General features: G+C 49.6%; 1 protein-coding gene across 1 annotated transcript in view; it reads right to left on the minus strand.

Moving 5' to 3' along the window:
- HECW1 (HECT, C2 and WW domain containing E3 ubiquitin protein ligase 1) overlaps positions 1 to 10,095 on the minus strand; it is a 310,169-nt gene extending 300,074 nt beyond the window's left edge. Inside the window, exon 1 of the mRNA XM_056112411.1 lies at positions 9,983 to 10,095. The gene's annotated coding sequence lies outside the window, so the exon portion shown is untranslated. The remainder of the gene's footprint in view (positions 1 to 9,982) is intronic.
- Between the last annotated feature and the right edge of the window lie 3,022 nt (positions 10,096 to 13,117).

Here is a 13,117-nt window from a genome sequence, read left to right on the forward strand (position 1 = left end):
ATTTCAGGGGCCCATGCCTAGAGCAAGATCCCATTCTAGAAGGACTAAAACACTGAAATTTCGACCCTTATGTAGCTTCCTGGGACACTTGTTCTGTTTTCTAATGTTTTTTGTTTGCTTGCTTTGTTTGGGGGCCACACCCAGTTTGCTTGCTTTGTTTGGGGGCCATACCCAGCTGTGCTCAGGTCTTACTCTTGGCTCCGTGCTTAGGGGTCACTCTTGGTGGGCTTGGGAGACCATGTGTAGCATCAGGAATCAAGCCCAGGTTGGTCATGTTCAAACTGAGCGCCTTACCCACTGTTCTGTTGCTGGCCCTGAGTGACTCATTTGTTTCGCATTCAGAGAAGTAGCTGCTATAGGAGCACGCCGTTATTAAGATAGAGGGAAGGACTGCACAGTCCTTGACCTTGGAGAACTCACCATTTACAGAAGAGGCTAAAAGGCAGAAGAGTGAAGAACTAACATACTGTAATACCTACTAGAAGGGATCTCCGAAGGGCAAGAAATCAGGTGCCCCTAGGAAACTGAGAGGTGGTTTCCTCTATGTGGTGAGAGATCTTTAAAATGGGTGGATGTCCAGAGGAGTAGAGAAAAAAAACAGTAAACAAGATAAAGATAAAAGCACAGGGGCTGGAGCAATAGTACAGCGGGTAGGGCGTTTGCCTTGCATGCGGTTGACCCGGGTTCAATTCCCAGTGGTCCCCCACGCCAGGAGTGATTCCTGAGTGCAGAGCCAGGAGTAATCCCTGAGCACTGCTACCCAAAAAGCAAACATACAAACAAACCAAAAAAAAAAAAACACCAATTCCAGGCAAGCAGCATGTTTGGAGAAACAGAGCATCCATTTGGCGGCAAAAGAATACTGGGGAGATGCCTGACTGTATCACACAGACCTGGGATCACCCTGAGAGGCTGGTTCCGAACAACAAAGTCCGTGGCTGCTCCTGCGTGATTTGCACTCAGTAATGACACACTCACAGTCAAGGCGACAAAGTCAGTGTGATCCAGAGGAGGCAGAGACCGGAGGGCACAGAGCAACTTTATCAAGTTCTGGCAACAATAATACAACAAATAAGTAATTCAATTCAGCAGTAATTGAGTGACTGACTGCTACTTGCTGGGTGCTAAAGAACAAAGAAATGCTGGAGCTTTAGCTACAAGAAACACCAGTCTGAGCTGGAGCGATGGCACAGCAGGGAGGGCATTTGCCTTGCATGCGGCCGACCCAAGTTCGATTCCCAGCATCCCATATGGTCCCCCAGCACCGCCAGGAGTAATTCCTGAGTGCAGAGCCAGGAGTAACCCCTGTGCATCGCCAGGTATGACCCAAAAAGAAAAAAAAATTAAAAAAAAAAAGGAAACACCAGTCAAAAAGGATAAATACTACAAGAGGTTCAATACCACAGAATGCATTGTTAGTAATAAATAAATAAATAAATAAAACAAGAGCCACCTTGGAGTGATGAGGGAATAGTTAATGGGAGAAAAAGGAGTATTCTCAGATGATCCAGAGGCCTAAATAGCATTCAAAGTCTAACCCAGCAGATTCTAAAGACATATTATCCCTTAAAAGGTGTCTACTACATTTTAGGCACTGGGTAAACAGGTCCTTCTGCTACCTAGTTTACAAGTTAGAAGGGAAGAGAGACTATGGAAATATAAATGGAAGGGGCTGGAACGATCCACAGCGGGGAGGGCATTTGCCTTGTGCGCGATGGGCCTGATCTGATTCCCAGCATCTCATATGGTCCCCCAGGCCCCACCACGGGTAACTCCTGAGTGCGGAGCCAGGAGGAACCTCTGTGCATCGCCAAGTGTGACCCAAAAAAGAAAAGAAAAAAGAAATATAAGTGGAAAATAACAAGTCAGTTGGTGCTAAATAGAGTGAAAAAAAGCAAGTAATGAAAGCAGGCATTGTGCGATACACATGGGGAGTGAAGAAGAGCAAAACCAAAGAGCAGGCTGGCCCTCGGAGCTTGTGAGAAAGGGGAATATATCTGGCATATCTAAAAGAGCAAGACAGGTTTGGATTTGGTGAACATGGAAGGAGGGGGAGTCCCCAAACTAAGGAGCTCGGCTTTGTTCTGAGTGTGTAAGGACCACTGGAGAACTGTGGACCAAAATACAATAGGAATTTGGGATCACTGTGTTGTGTTCATGTTATAAGCCAGCTCCTAAAATAATGCTTGGCACATAGCAGGTATTTAGTCAAAATTTGTTGAATGAATAACGAATATTCCATATATCTAAAGTTCATTTGGACTGTTGTAGTGATACTAGATTGCAGATGGCCACAGAAAGCAGAAAATCAGTTAAGGGGTAAGTTCAAGTCTCTCAAGATCATGGTGGCATAGAGATAGCGTGGTTCACACTGGACAGAGGAGTGAGACATGGTGATTTTCTAAACCTGTGATTGCTGTGAGAAAGAGAAAGGGAGACTCGGGAATTTGGCCTAACTGAAAGGAAGACAGAGCTGTCCCTTACAGAGATGGGGCAAACAGGCTGTGGGCTCTATATATCATAAGAACTTAAGATGATGTGACACTCAAAGGAAGATGCTGGCTACAGGGCTGGAGTTCTGACAGTAAGTCAAGTGTGGCGAAATAAGCAGGATCCTCAGTGTGAAGAAAGTATTCAGACCAAAAGTAGGAATATAGAGACGAAAAGAAGAGAGATGAGAGTAAAGAGTTAGGGAATTTCCATCACTTCAGGTCAAAATTTAGTAGAACTCAACAAGGATAAAAGTTCAGGGATCAACCAGAGACTCCGATAAAGGGGGCCTAAGGTCATGGGGAAGGGGGGCAGAGGGAGGAGAGAGAGAGAAAGAGGGAGACGGTGAGAGAGAGAGAGCGAGAGAGGGAGTAAGGAAGGGAAAGGGAGAGAGAGAAAGGGAGGGAGGGAGGGAGGGAGGGAGAAAATTGGGTGTCTGGAAGCAAAGATCTGAGAAAAGAGGCATGTACACTCTTGCTGCAGTCTTACTAAGATCCATCAGCATCACTGGACAAGAGAACTAACCTGCATGACACAGAGCAGAGACCACTGGTGAGCAGCATGGGGGAGGACCACAGGATGGTGGGGACAGGAGTCTGCTAGGGTGTTTTCCAGAGAACTGGACGTGAGATGAGCAGGCACACAAAGGTACTAGCCTTCTCGTCTCAGGCCGTATGATGCATATTTTTGGTTTGGGTTTTGGCTAGTTTTTTGTTTTGCTTTGTTACTTACATGTTACATGAATTGTTTTTACAAACTGAACATTATATAATACTATATAATATCTGTTTTATAGGCTGAGATGGGAAGAATTGAGAGAGCCAGTGTAGACAACTTTTTCAAGGCAGACTCTATAAAGAGAGCATAGAACACTGGTGAGAAGGGAGTAGAGTCGAGAAAGGGATCAGAGGGTAACGAGTCACTTGGCATTTGTCTGCCCCATTTCCCTTACTGCCATCCCCATTCCATGCAGGTCCTCTGTCTGGGCACGGACAGAGTCACACCTGGGTGGGGGAAATAAACACCCTCAAAACTCTTTTCTCAACTTCAGAAGGCTCACTTCTACACAAATGACTTGTACTCAAAAGCAGAGGGGGAAATTATTAACTGAATAATTTCAAGTTTTGAAGGCTAAAAAATCCTGTAAACAACCAAGTATCCGAAATCAGATTACTAAATAAGAACCTGTGGCATATACACACAATGGAATAATGCTCAGCTGTAAGAAAAGATTAAATCATGCAATGTGCCACTATGTGGATGGAACTAAGAGGAATTATGTGGAAGGAAGACAGCCAGCGGAGAAGGACAGAGACAGAATGAGCTCTCACATGTGGAATGTAAAGAAGCATACGAAAAGAATAACAGGGGCTGGAGTGATAGCACAGTGGGTAGGGCGTTTGCCTTGCACGCGGCTGACCCGGGTTCAAATCCCAGCATCCCATATGGTCCCCTGAGCACTGTCAGGAGTAATTCCTGAGTGCAAAAGCCAGGAGTAACCCCTGAGCACCACCAGGTGTGACCCAAAAAGCAAAAAAAAAATAGAATAACAAATGACCCAAAATAACAATCTGTGAACTGGTCCACAGAACTATCTCAAGGAATCATGAGACAACGATGGAGGGAAAGGACTCTGTGGTATGGGGGTAGTGTGAGAACGCTGAGTCCATGTAACCCTATCACTGACAGTATCATAAAGCACTGTGACTAAAAAATTTAATAAAAAATAAAAAAATTCAAAAGGAATTATGAAAAATAGAAAGATTACTCCTTCTCCTTTAAGTGTAGAGTGTCCTGTAGTATTGTTTTTTTTCCAGCTGGCCAGTATATTAAAGATGAATGACAAATCACAAACCTCTGATAGGTACCACTAGTTCTGGGTCTAATGTGCTTAATTCTCATCTCTCCATTTCCACCCCACCCTCTCCCCCTTATGCTTAATCTCTGAATTTCAATACTGTGTAAGACTGAGAATTTTATTTCTCAAACTGCTCTGGCTTGATCCTCCAAAAGAAAAAGCAGAGAACATTCCCACTATTTAAACAGGTGCCAATTTAAGGACAAAGTGATTGAATTACAATCTCTGCCCATGGATCTGAATTTTGTTGGAATTTTTTCTTCTTCTTCTTCCACACACATGACATTTCCCTGACATCTGTGCAATCCAAATAAATTGAGAGAGTGTGAAAGAGAAAGTCTGCTCCTCTAATTATACAAAAGAGACCCCCCCAATGAAGTCTCTAAGATTGAATGCCTCTCTGTGGGCACAGATGGTATCCCTCGCCATCCCTCCATGCGTCCTCCTCCCTGCATACCCCCATACCCGCTTTAAGTTCCATCCACTGAATTCTCCTCCAAATGCTGCAGTGCAAAATTAGATGCCTGACAACACTACAAGAAACTATCTTTGCACGGTCTCCTTATTTTTCAACCCATCATGTACATTAAGCTTTGAGCCAATAAAGCCCAGAAGAGCATGAGTTCTTAGCAAATCATGTCAACAGCTTACATCACTTGTTGCTATGGGAACCCACATTTTTCCCCCAGTGACCTGAAAGCTTAGTGTTCTTTGTAATATCATAATCAATGGGCCAGTAAAATCCTGACTATTATAGTCATCCGTCACTAGTCATCCGACAGTGCCCATGTTACAAAGCATACAACCACATATCGATATCCACACATTCATGCACTATGGAATACTGAATGTCTAAACACTGCTTTTTTTGCTAAGCTATTTAAGGAAGCTTTAAGATTCAACTGCCTGGTGATCAGAAGGTCTGTGACAAGAACATATATACAAGTTCTGGGGTGTATACATGCTATCAGCACGTCAGTCAATCTGCTTCAGGATATTCTGGGAAAAACCTGGTCATCAATGCTCATAAAGAAAATAGGAAAAGGAAGGAAATTTATGACGGAAGGAAAAAAGGAAGGAAATCTTCTGCATTTGTATGGGAGGGAGGAGCGGGAGGTGGAGGGGCGAGGATCTAGGGACATCAAGAGAAGAATAAGAAATCAAAAGAAGAAAAATAAACAGCAATAGAAATCGTTGGCTGAATTTCAGGGATACAGAATTCAGACTACAGAATTATTCAGCTGTGATACTAATGGCAAGAATACAAATGATTTGTTTGGGACTCTGTCAACCAAACTAAAATTCATGCTGCACAGGCGTTGGAAGTGTACTTTTACACCACTATCACCACTAATGGAAATGCATTTGTTTTAATATGGTAAGTCTAGAGCCTGAGTGATAGCATAGTGGGTAGGGCATTTGCCTTGCACTCGATTCCTCCACCCCTCTCGGAGAGCCCTGCAAGCAACCGAGAGTATACCCGCCCACTCGGCAAAGCCTGGCAAGCTACACGTGACATATTCGATATGCTAAAAACAGTACCAACAAATCTCACAATGGAGACATTACTGGTGCCCACTCAAGCAAATCAATGAACAATGGGAGGACAGTGCTACAGTGCACGGTAAGTCTAGTTTTACAAATAAAAATGTTTTATATATATTTATAGACAATAGCATTACAGAAAGCCCAAAATAGCTATTAGGATAGCAGACACACATTGTTTTAACTATTTCTATTTCCATTGTTGAATTATCACTAATACCCAGAAGCCTTTCAATTAGCTAAAGATCAGAAGTAAATTTTGGTATAATTTGATCCAACTGCTACAGTGAAAGAGAAAGAAACTACAACTCCAAGAGGAAAAGCGATTTTTTAAAAGTCGCACTGCTCGTTCCATACCATTTTCTTTGAAAGGCCATGAACTTCAAACATGTCCAGAGCTGCATTACAGAAAGGGTACCAAAGGGAATGGAGAGGTAGCACAGTAGGTAGGGCGCTGACCTTGCATGTGGCCAAACCGCGTTTGATCTCCCAGCCCCCTATGTGGTCCCCCAAGTCTGGCCAGGAGTGGTCCCTGAGTGCAGAATCAGGAGTAAGCCCTGAGAACTGCTGTATATGGACCAAAACCAAACACGCCCAGGTACTGCCTGTCCTGGTTAGTTAACAGCAACCTGCCCTGCTGTCTAGGATGAAAAGACCCAGGTGATGGGAGAGACAGAGTTCTCTCCATGAGTCATACCTATCAGCACAGAAACCTTCACTCCAGGAGACCCCTCTGGGCTTGTGGCCAGAAAAGATGCTTGTCTCCTGGAAACTGGCTCGGGTTTGGAAACGCAGCTTCTGGTGGTTACGTGTGACTTGAAACTGTGGTATTACCTAAACCAGTACTTCAACTTCACCTTTTTAACTTCAGAAAATCAAGAGGAGAGCACCACCAGAAACAAGTTCAAATGCTGCAGGTCTGGGTTCTTTATTTTTCACTCCAGTGAAAAACTCATTATGTGGTTGATTTGGGTTTAGGGGAAGGGGGGTGGGGGGCACTCAGCAGTGTTCAGGACTTCTCAGGGATCACTCCTGGTAGGCTCAAACCGAGCGAGCTATGTTCAAGGCAAGTGACTTGCCCCCGTTACTATCTCTTTGGCCCACACAGTTAATTGTGATTTAATTTTCCACTATTGTAAGTTCAGAAACCTTTTACTATTTTTGCAACCGATGCTCACATTCATTAACCAACCCCGACAGGTTAACAAGCTGGACCTACACATATCCACCACCCTATGAAGTTCCAGGTGTTAGAACCAGAGTTAGAGCTGAGACCGGTGGGGGTGTGTCCAAACTTTCTGGTTAGAGGACAAAGCTTGTCATGAACAAATTGCCTTCTAAGGTCACACATGACTCAACAGAGTAGTAACAAAATTGATTTTGTCAACTGGCCAATCCAAGTCACTGGAGTGAAAAATAAAGAACCCAGACCTGCAGCATTTGAACTTGCTTTCTAGTACAGCTCATGCTCAGAGGCAGCAGAATAGCCAGCCTGGATTTGAGTCCTGGCTTACCGGTTCCCTTCAGTCTTATGTAACCTGCCCATCTGACTCATGAGAGGGAAAATTCCTCACCACTTCCTGCCTACCTATCTAAGCAGTGGGCATTTTTTATAACCTGAAATTGACTCAGTCCACATTCCTAGGAACATACCCTGTCGTGAGCAGCTTACAAGGTGCTGGAAAGATGAGAAATGAGTTTAACAGCATTAGTGCCACTAAGGTGCTCATAGTACGTCTAAGACAAGGGGACTCTGGTCCATCCTCAATGCACATAACTGCAATATACTAAGTGCTGCCTTAGAAGTCTGAACAGAAAGGCTGAGGGAATAAGAGACGGAGCCATCCCTTATGCCTGACTGGTACTGTTAACCCTGGATGTTATTTTGATGTAACTTTTTTAAAAATGAGCATTCCACCATGGAAAACTGTGTGAAGAAGTATAAGTCAACAATCAAATACATAAACTATCCCCAAATTGTGGAAGTGACTACAAAAGCACGTGAAGACGCTTCTCTTCCCTCTTAGATTGCCACCTCACTGACTTGTTAAATAAACAAAAGTGATGGCAAGCATAAGAGCAATACCGAATTCGATTGGGGAAAGTAAGCCAGACACAACTGCCAAAGGCGGAGGAGGAAGCCGTTGTTATCCGTCTCTGGGCTGCAGCACGGGCTCTGCATGCTGGACGTCCTGGGGCACGCACCCCCTGCATCACAGGAGTGACCCCTCCCCCCCAGCACTGCCAGCCAAATGAAACCAGTAACACTGGGATTAAAATAATACTGATGTTAACACAAACCATAAATTCTATGACCAATCCCTGCTTTGCTCGTGTAGCTGGACTAAAATTATTTGCCTTACTCCACTGGGTAACTTTAGTGTTTTTGTTTTGGGGACACAACCAGTGGTGCTCAGAGGTTGCTCCAAGCAGAGCTGAGGCACCATGTAATGCCAGGGACTGAGTCCAGGACTGCTGCACTAGCCTTCGGCGCTATCTGCCCAGTTCTGAGTAACTTTTCTTCTCTAACACGATCGCACAACGCTGAAACTGGAAGGAATCGCAGTCATTGAGCTTTAGGCAAGGAAAGAGATGGGAAAGGTTTGTCTCCACAGCACAGCTGACTTTTTAGACTCTGCTACATTCACAGTCATATCTGAGGCAAAGAGCACAGAAGGAAAACCTTAACGATGCCAGAAGTGTAAAGGGAACCTGATCTGGAGCCTGGTGCCAGCAGCCGCAGTCTCTCCAGTCTGCCCGCTGGGCAGGCGCGTGGCCCAGGACGCAGTCTCCCGCCCAAGTCAGTAATGCCAGGACTGGAGCAAACTTGGGCAATTTGTCTCCATGGATTAACTACCCCAGGCAAATGAGAACTGCCATTTCACAAAGCCGACAACTAACTGCGCAAACCAGGGATTCCAGAATCAGCCTGAACACAGTTCATCAATTAAATGCCACCCAAGTCCAGTCGGCCCGCGCCCCTCGGGCCGGTTCCGCTATCGCTCCGGGGGCGGCAGCACAGAAGGAGCAGATTCCTCCACAGCAACTTCGGCGACGAAGACAGACCGGCACGGAGCAGGCGTGCGGACTCGAACCCTTTCCGGGCCGAGAGCAGGCTTCCGAAACGAACCCCCAGCGCGTCACGGCGGCAGGCTGGGACACCGCCGGGTGCAAGCGGCTGGCCCGCTCCCAGGCGGCATCGCCCTCCGAGCTGCCTGCGTTCGAGCCCCGGAGGGGGGATGCCGCCCAGGTCCGGGGGCCACGCCGCCTGGACCCCTCTCCGGGGAGCACAGCCCGGGAACCTCCAAAGGGGACGGGAGCGGGGGTCGGGGCGGGGGCCCGGGCCGGGGTGGCACCACTGCAGCCCTCGGCGGACGGCGGCGGAGCTGCGCGGAGCTGCAGCGCGTAAACAATAGCCCCGGAGCCGGGAGAAGCCCGGCCCGGCGCAGTGTGGGCAGGGTGCGCAGCCGGGAGGCGGCACCTCCGCAGCCTGCGCTCCTGCCAGCTGCAGCCGCACCCACGCGCGGGCACATCCCGCGGGGAGGGACCGAGGTGCCCGGCGCGGCGCGGCCCGGCCGGGAGGCGAGAGCGGCGGCGGGACCCGCTCCGGAACGCGGGGCTGGAGGGCGCGCGCCCCGCCGGCCCGGTCTCCCCGCGGCGCGCCCCTGCCCCGAACGCAGGTGGCCGCCCGGCCGCGGCGCGGCGCGGCGCGGCGCGGCGCACGGCGCATCCCGGGCACTGCGTCGGGCTCGGGGACCCCGGGGACCCCGGCCCGCCCGCGCTCTTTGTCTGCCGGCGCGCTCGAGAGGCGGCGGGCCGGGTCCCCAAGAGGCGGCGGGCCGGGGTCCCGGGGAGGCGGCGGGCCGGGTCCCTCCCAGAGGCGGCGGGCCGGGGTCCCCGAGAGGCGCCCGGCCAGGCCGGCGGGGAGCGCGGGGAGGGGTCCCCGCGAGGCGGCGGGCCGGGGATGCGGGGAGGGGTCCCCAGGGCGGCGGGCCGGGGGCGCGGGGAGGGGTCCCCAGGGCGGCGGGCCGGGGGCGCGGGGAGGGGTCCCCCGGGGGCGGCGGGCCGGGGGCGCGGGGACGCGCTTACCTGGGCGGCCCGGCCGGCTGCGCGTCCTGCGGCGCGGGGCTCCTCCCGTCGGCGCCGCGCCGACGCCTCTCGGAGCGCGGGTGCCCGCCGAGTCCCGCACCCGCCGCGCCCCGCCCCGCAGCCTGGCTCCGCCCCGCGCCGGCCTGCGCGCGCCTTTGTGTGTCCGCGGCGGCCGCAGGTGGCCGGGCCCGTGTCCCCCCGAGGACCGCGGGCGCGGGGCTCCACGCCGCCGAGGGAGATCGCGCAGCGTCGAATCCCGGCACGGGGACCGCGCGCCTTGGCAGCCTCCGGGTGGGCCGGTCTAGCTCCCGGACCGACCTGCGCCGGCCTGAGAGGGGGCGCCGCCGACCCCGCCGCCCTCCCAGCCGGGGCGCACCTGGCGCGCGCGCGGCGGCCTCAGCAGGTGCTCTCGGCCGTCCGAGCCCAGGGCCCGACTGCGCTCCGCGCGGAGCTTCTTGCCAACGCGTTCCGGTCCCAGCATCCCTTAGAGAAAACCTCTTTAAAAAAAAATGATATGATGACTCTGGACAAGAACTGATGCTGGTAAAGGGACCTGCAGAAGACCTATTCTGAGTCTTGAGAAGTTCCCTTCTTTCCTGCAGCCCGACCAGCACCTTCCTCTGAGAACGAAGGCTTGGTGCTGATCCCGGCTCCTCGCGGACCCTCTCGTCCGCGTCTGGGGAGCTGCTTGATTGCACCAGAACTTCCCCGCAGTGCAAACCCAGCAAGTGTGAGGGCGGTCTGGGGAGCTGCGCCTCTCTGGAAGAACGCGCTTCACCGGCTCCTCCCTTTATTCCCCCGGAGGAGTGCAGGCCCCAGGCCTTTGCCGTTCCTCCGGGTGTATGCTCAGGTGAGCACTGCCCCAAGCCCAGCTAGGGAGCCAGCAGCACGGCCTGCACTAGCCCCTGCTGGAGCTCCTCCTTCTGCCCGAGGAAGAACCTCCAAGACCCACCAACCGACCCCATGGTGATTTCAGCTAAAGACCTAAACAAAACCAAAAGTCCTGCCACGAGCCAGCATCCCTGTCTACCATAGTGCCATAGTGGTGTTGCCAGACTACCAGAGAAAGTTCTGTGTTAAATAATGCGCCGTCATTGGGCTGGAGCGATAGCACAGCGGGTAGGGCATTTGCCTTGCACGCAGCGGATCTCGGTTCGATTCCCAGCATCCTATATGGTCCCCTGAGCACCACCAAGAGTAATTCCTGAGTGCAGAGCCAGGAGTAACCCCTGAGCATTGCTGGGTGTGACCCAGAAAGCGGAAAAAAAAGTGCCATCACTTAGGCGACAGTGGCGCTGGCGTTTTCGTCCTGCTGTACAGTTTCCTCACCCCACTGTCCCCAAAGTGCATGCCACCACCTCCCTGGCCTGAGGCACCTCCGCCCTCCTACCCTGCCCCCAGTCTGGTGTTTTTGGTTTTCTCTCCTGTAACTAGGGTATATTGGTAATATGGTATATTGTCTATACCATAAAGAATAGCTATTGCCTTTAATTAATTTGCCAGAATGCTCACCTTATTATTTTCATAGATAAGACATCATTTGGTCTTAGAGTTTATTCTCTTGTTTTTATCCTGGAGATAACTTCACAAATAAACTTCTCTTAGGAAGGTCATTGATGCGACCATTCCTAAGGTATGCTTTATCCTCTCCAAACCCCGAGCCCTTCCCTTTTTTTCATACAGAAGACAAAAGATAGTGAAGGCAGAAGTACAGAAAGTTCCCACTTACCTCTCTGTGCAGCACCCCTAGGGGTGTTCGGTCTATGCCAGGTGCCTGGTGAGACCGGCGTTCCCCCTCCTGCCTCCTCTCCACACTCTTATGTTCTCTTGTTTATTTCTCACAGTCCTACAGTCTGAGTAGCATCATGCTATTTTCAGATGCAAAAATAAAATCAGACTAAATTGGGCTTCATAATTCCTTTTTTTAACTTTTCATTTTATTTTTTATTGAATCACCATGAATTACAAAGTTATAATTTTTAAGGTGCCATTTGCAGTAGATCTCAAATCTAAAGCTAACAGATTTTAGCTGCTAATCCTAGAGTGACTCACATTTGACTGAGAAAGAAAAACACCCACCTGAGTTTTAAAGTCATACAGTTATTAGCTATACTTATCACGCTCCTAATGTACATCAAATGCTATATTGTAAATAAAAAATAAGTCATAATCTAGGGCCATAATGTGGCTCAGTGGTCTAGTTCATGTATCGAAGCTGTGGGGCCTTGGATTGAAACCTCAAAGCTTCAAAAAAGAAACAGTTCAAAATGAGTGAGAACCCAATGCTCCCTACGACAGCAATCTTACGTAATGGCAGACTATGTTGAAGGCATCTTGAGATATGTATGCAAGTGTCACACTTTAGCACCATCTCAGCGCACCCAGGAGACTCTGTCTTACATAACTCAGTGTCTGGCAGGACACGGGGAAGGGCTGCCTGCCCTTCTGGGGTCAGCACTCTAAAGAGGAGCAGACAGCTGGGGAGGAGCCATCAGGGGCTGGAGCACATGCTGGAGTGTGGGTTTCCTCCCCAGCATCACATGGCCCCCAAGCACTGCCTGGAGTGACCCTTAAGCACCAAGGCAGAAATAGCCCCTGAAAAAGCAGAATGGAGGGTTTTGCCAGCATGGTGGGATGGGAGGAAATGGGGGGTGGGAGGGATACTGGGATTCGTGGTGGTGGGAAATGGGCACTGGTGGAGGGATGGGTATTTGATCATCGTATAATTGAAACCCAAGCACAAAAATTTGTAAGTCTGCAACTGTACCTCATGATGTCTCACCAATAAAAATTTTTTAAAAATTATTTCATGTCAAAAAAAATGCAGGATGGGCCCCAACTCCCCCTGAGCCCACTCAAATAAAGAAAGAGCAAACAAGGAAGTGTTTATAGGTGCTGAGAAGGCTGACTTTGACCTAGGACTTCATCTTCAGAAATAGACCTTTACAATGGCAGAAGGGAAAGCCTTTGCTGTAGCAAAGAAACCAAATGTGGTGGCTGCAGAGTCACTTCCAACACTGTCTCTCTGCAGGATTAATTGCCAGAACAATTAATATTGTATCCAGATAGCTAATCACAAACTATCCACAAACTAATCACTGCGATGCCTAAACTCAAAGGGAATAACTCAGAGGT

The sequence above is a fragment of the Sorex fumeus genome, unplaced genomic scaffold (assembly GCF_029834395.1).
Source record: "Sorex fumeus unplaced genomic scaffold, SorFum_2.1 ptg000002l, whole genome shotgun sequence".
Lineage (NCBI taxonomy): Eukaryota > Metazoa > Chordata > Mammalia > Eulipotyphla > Soricidae > Sorex > Sorex fumeus.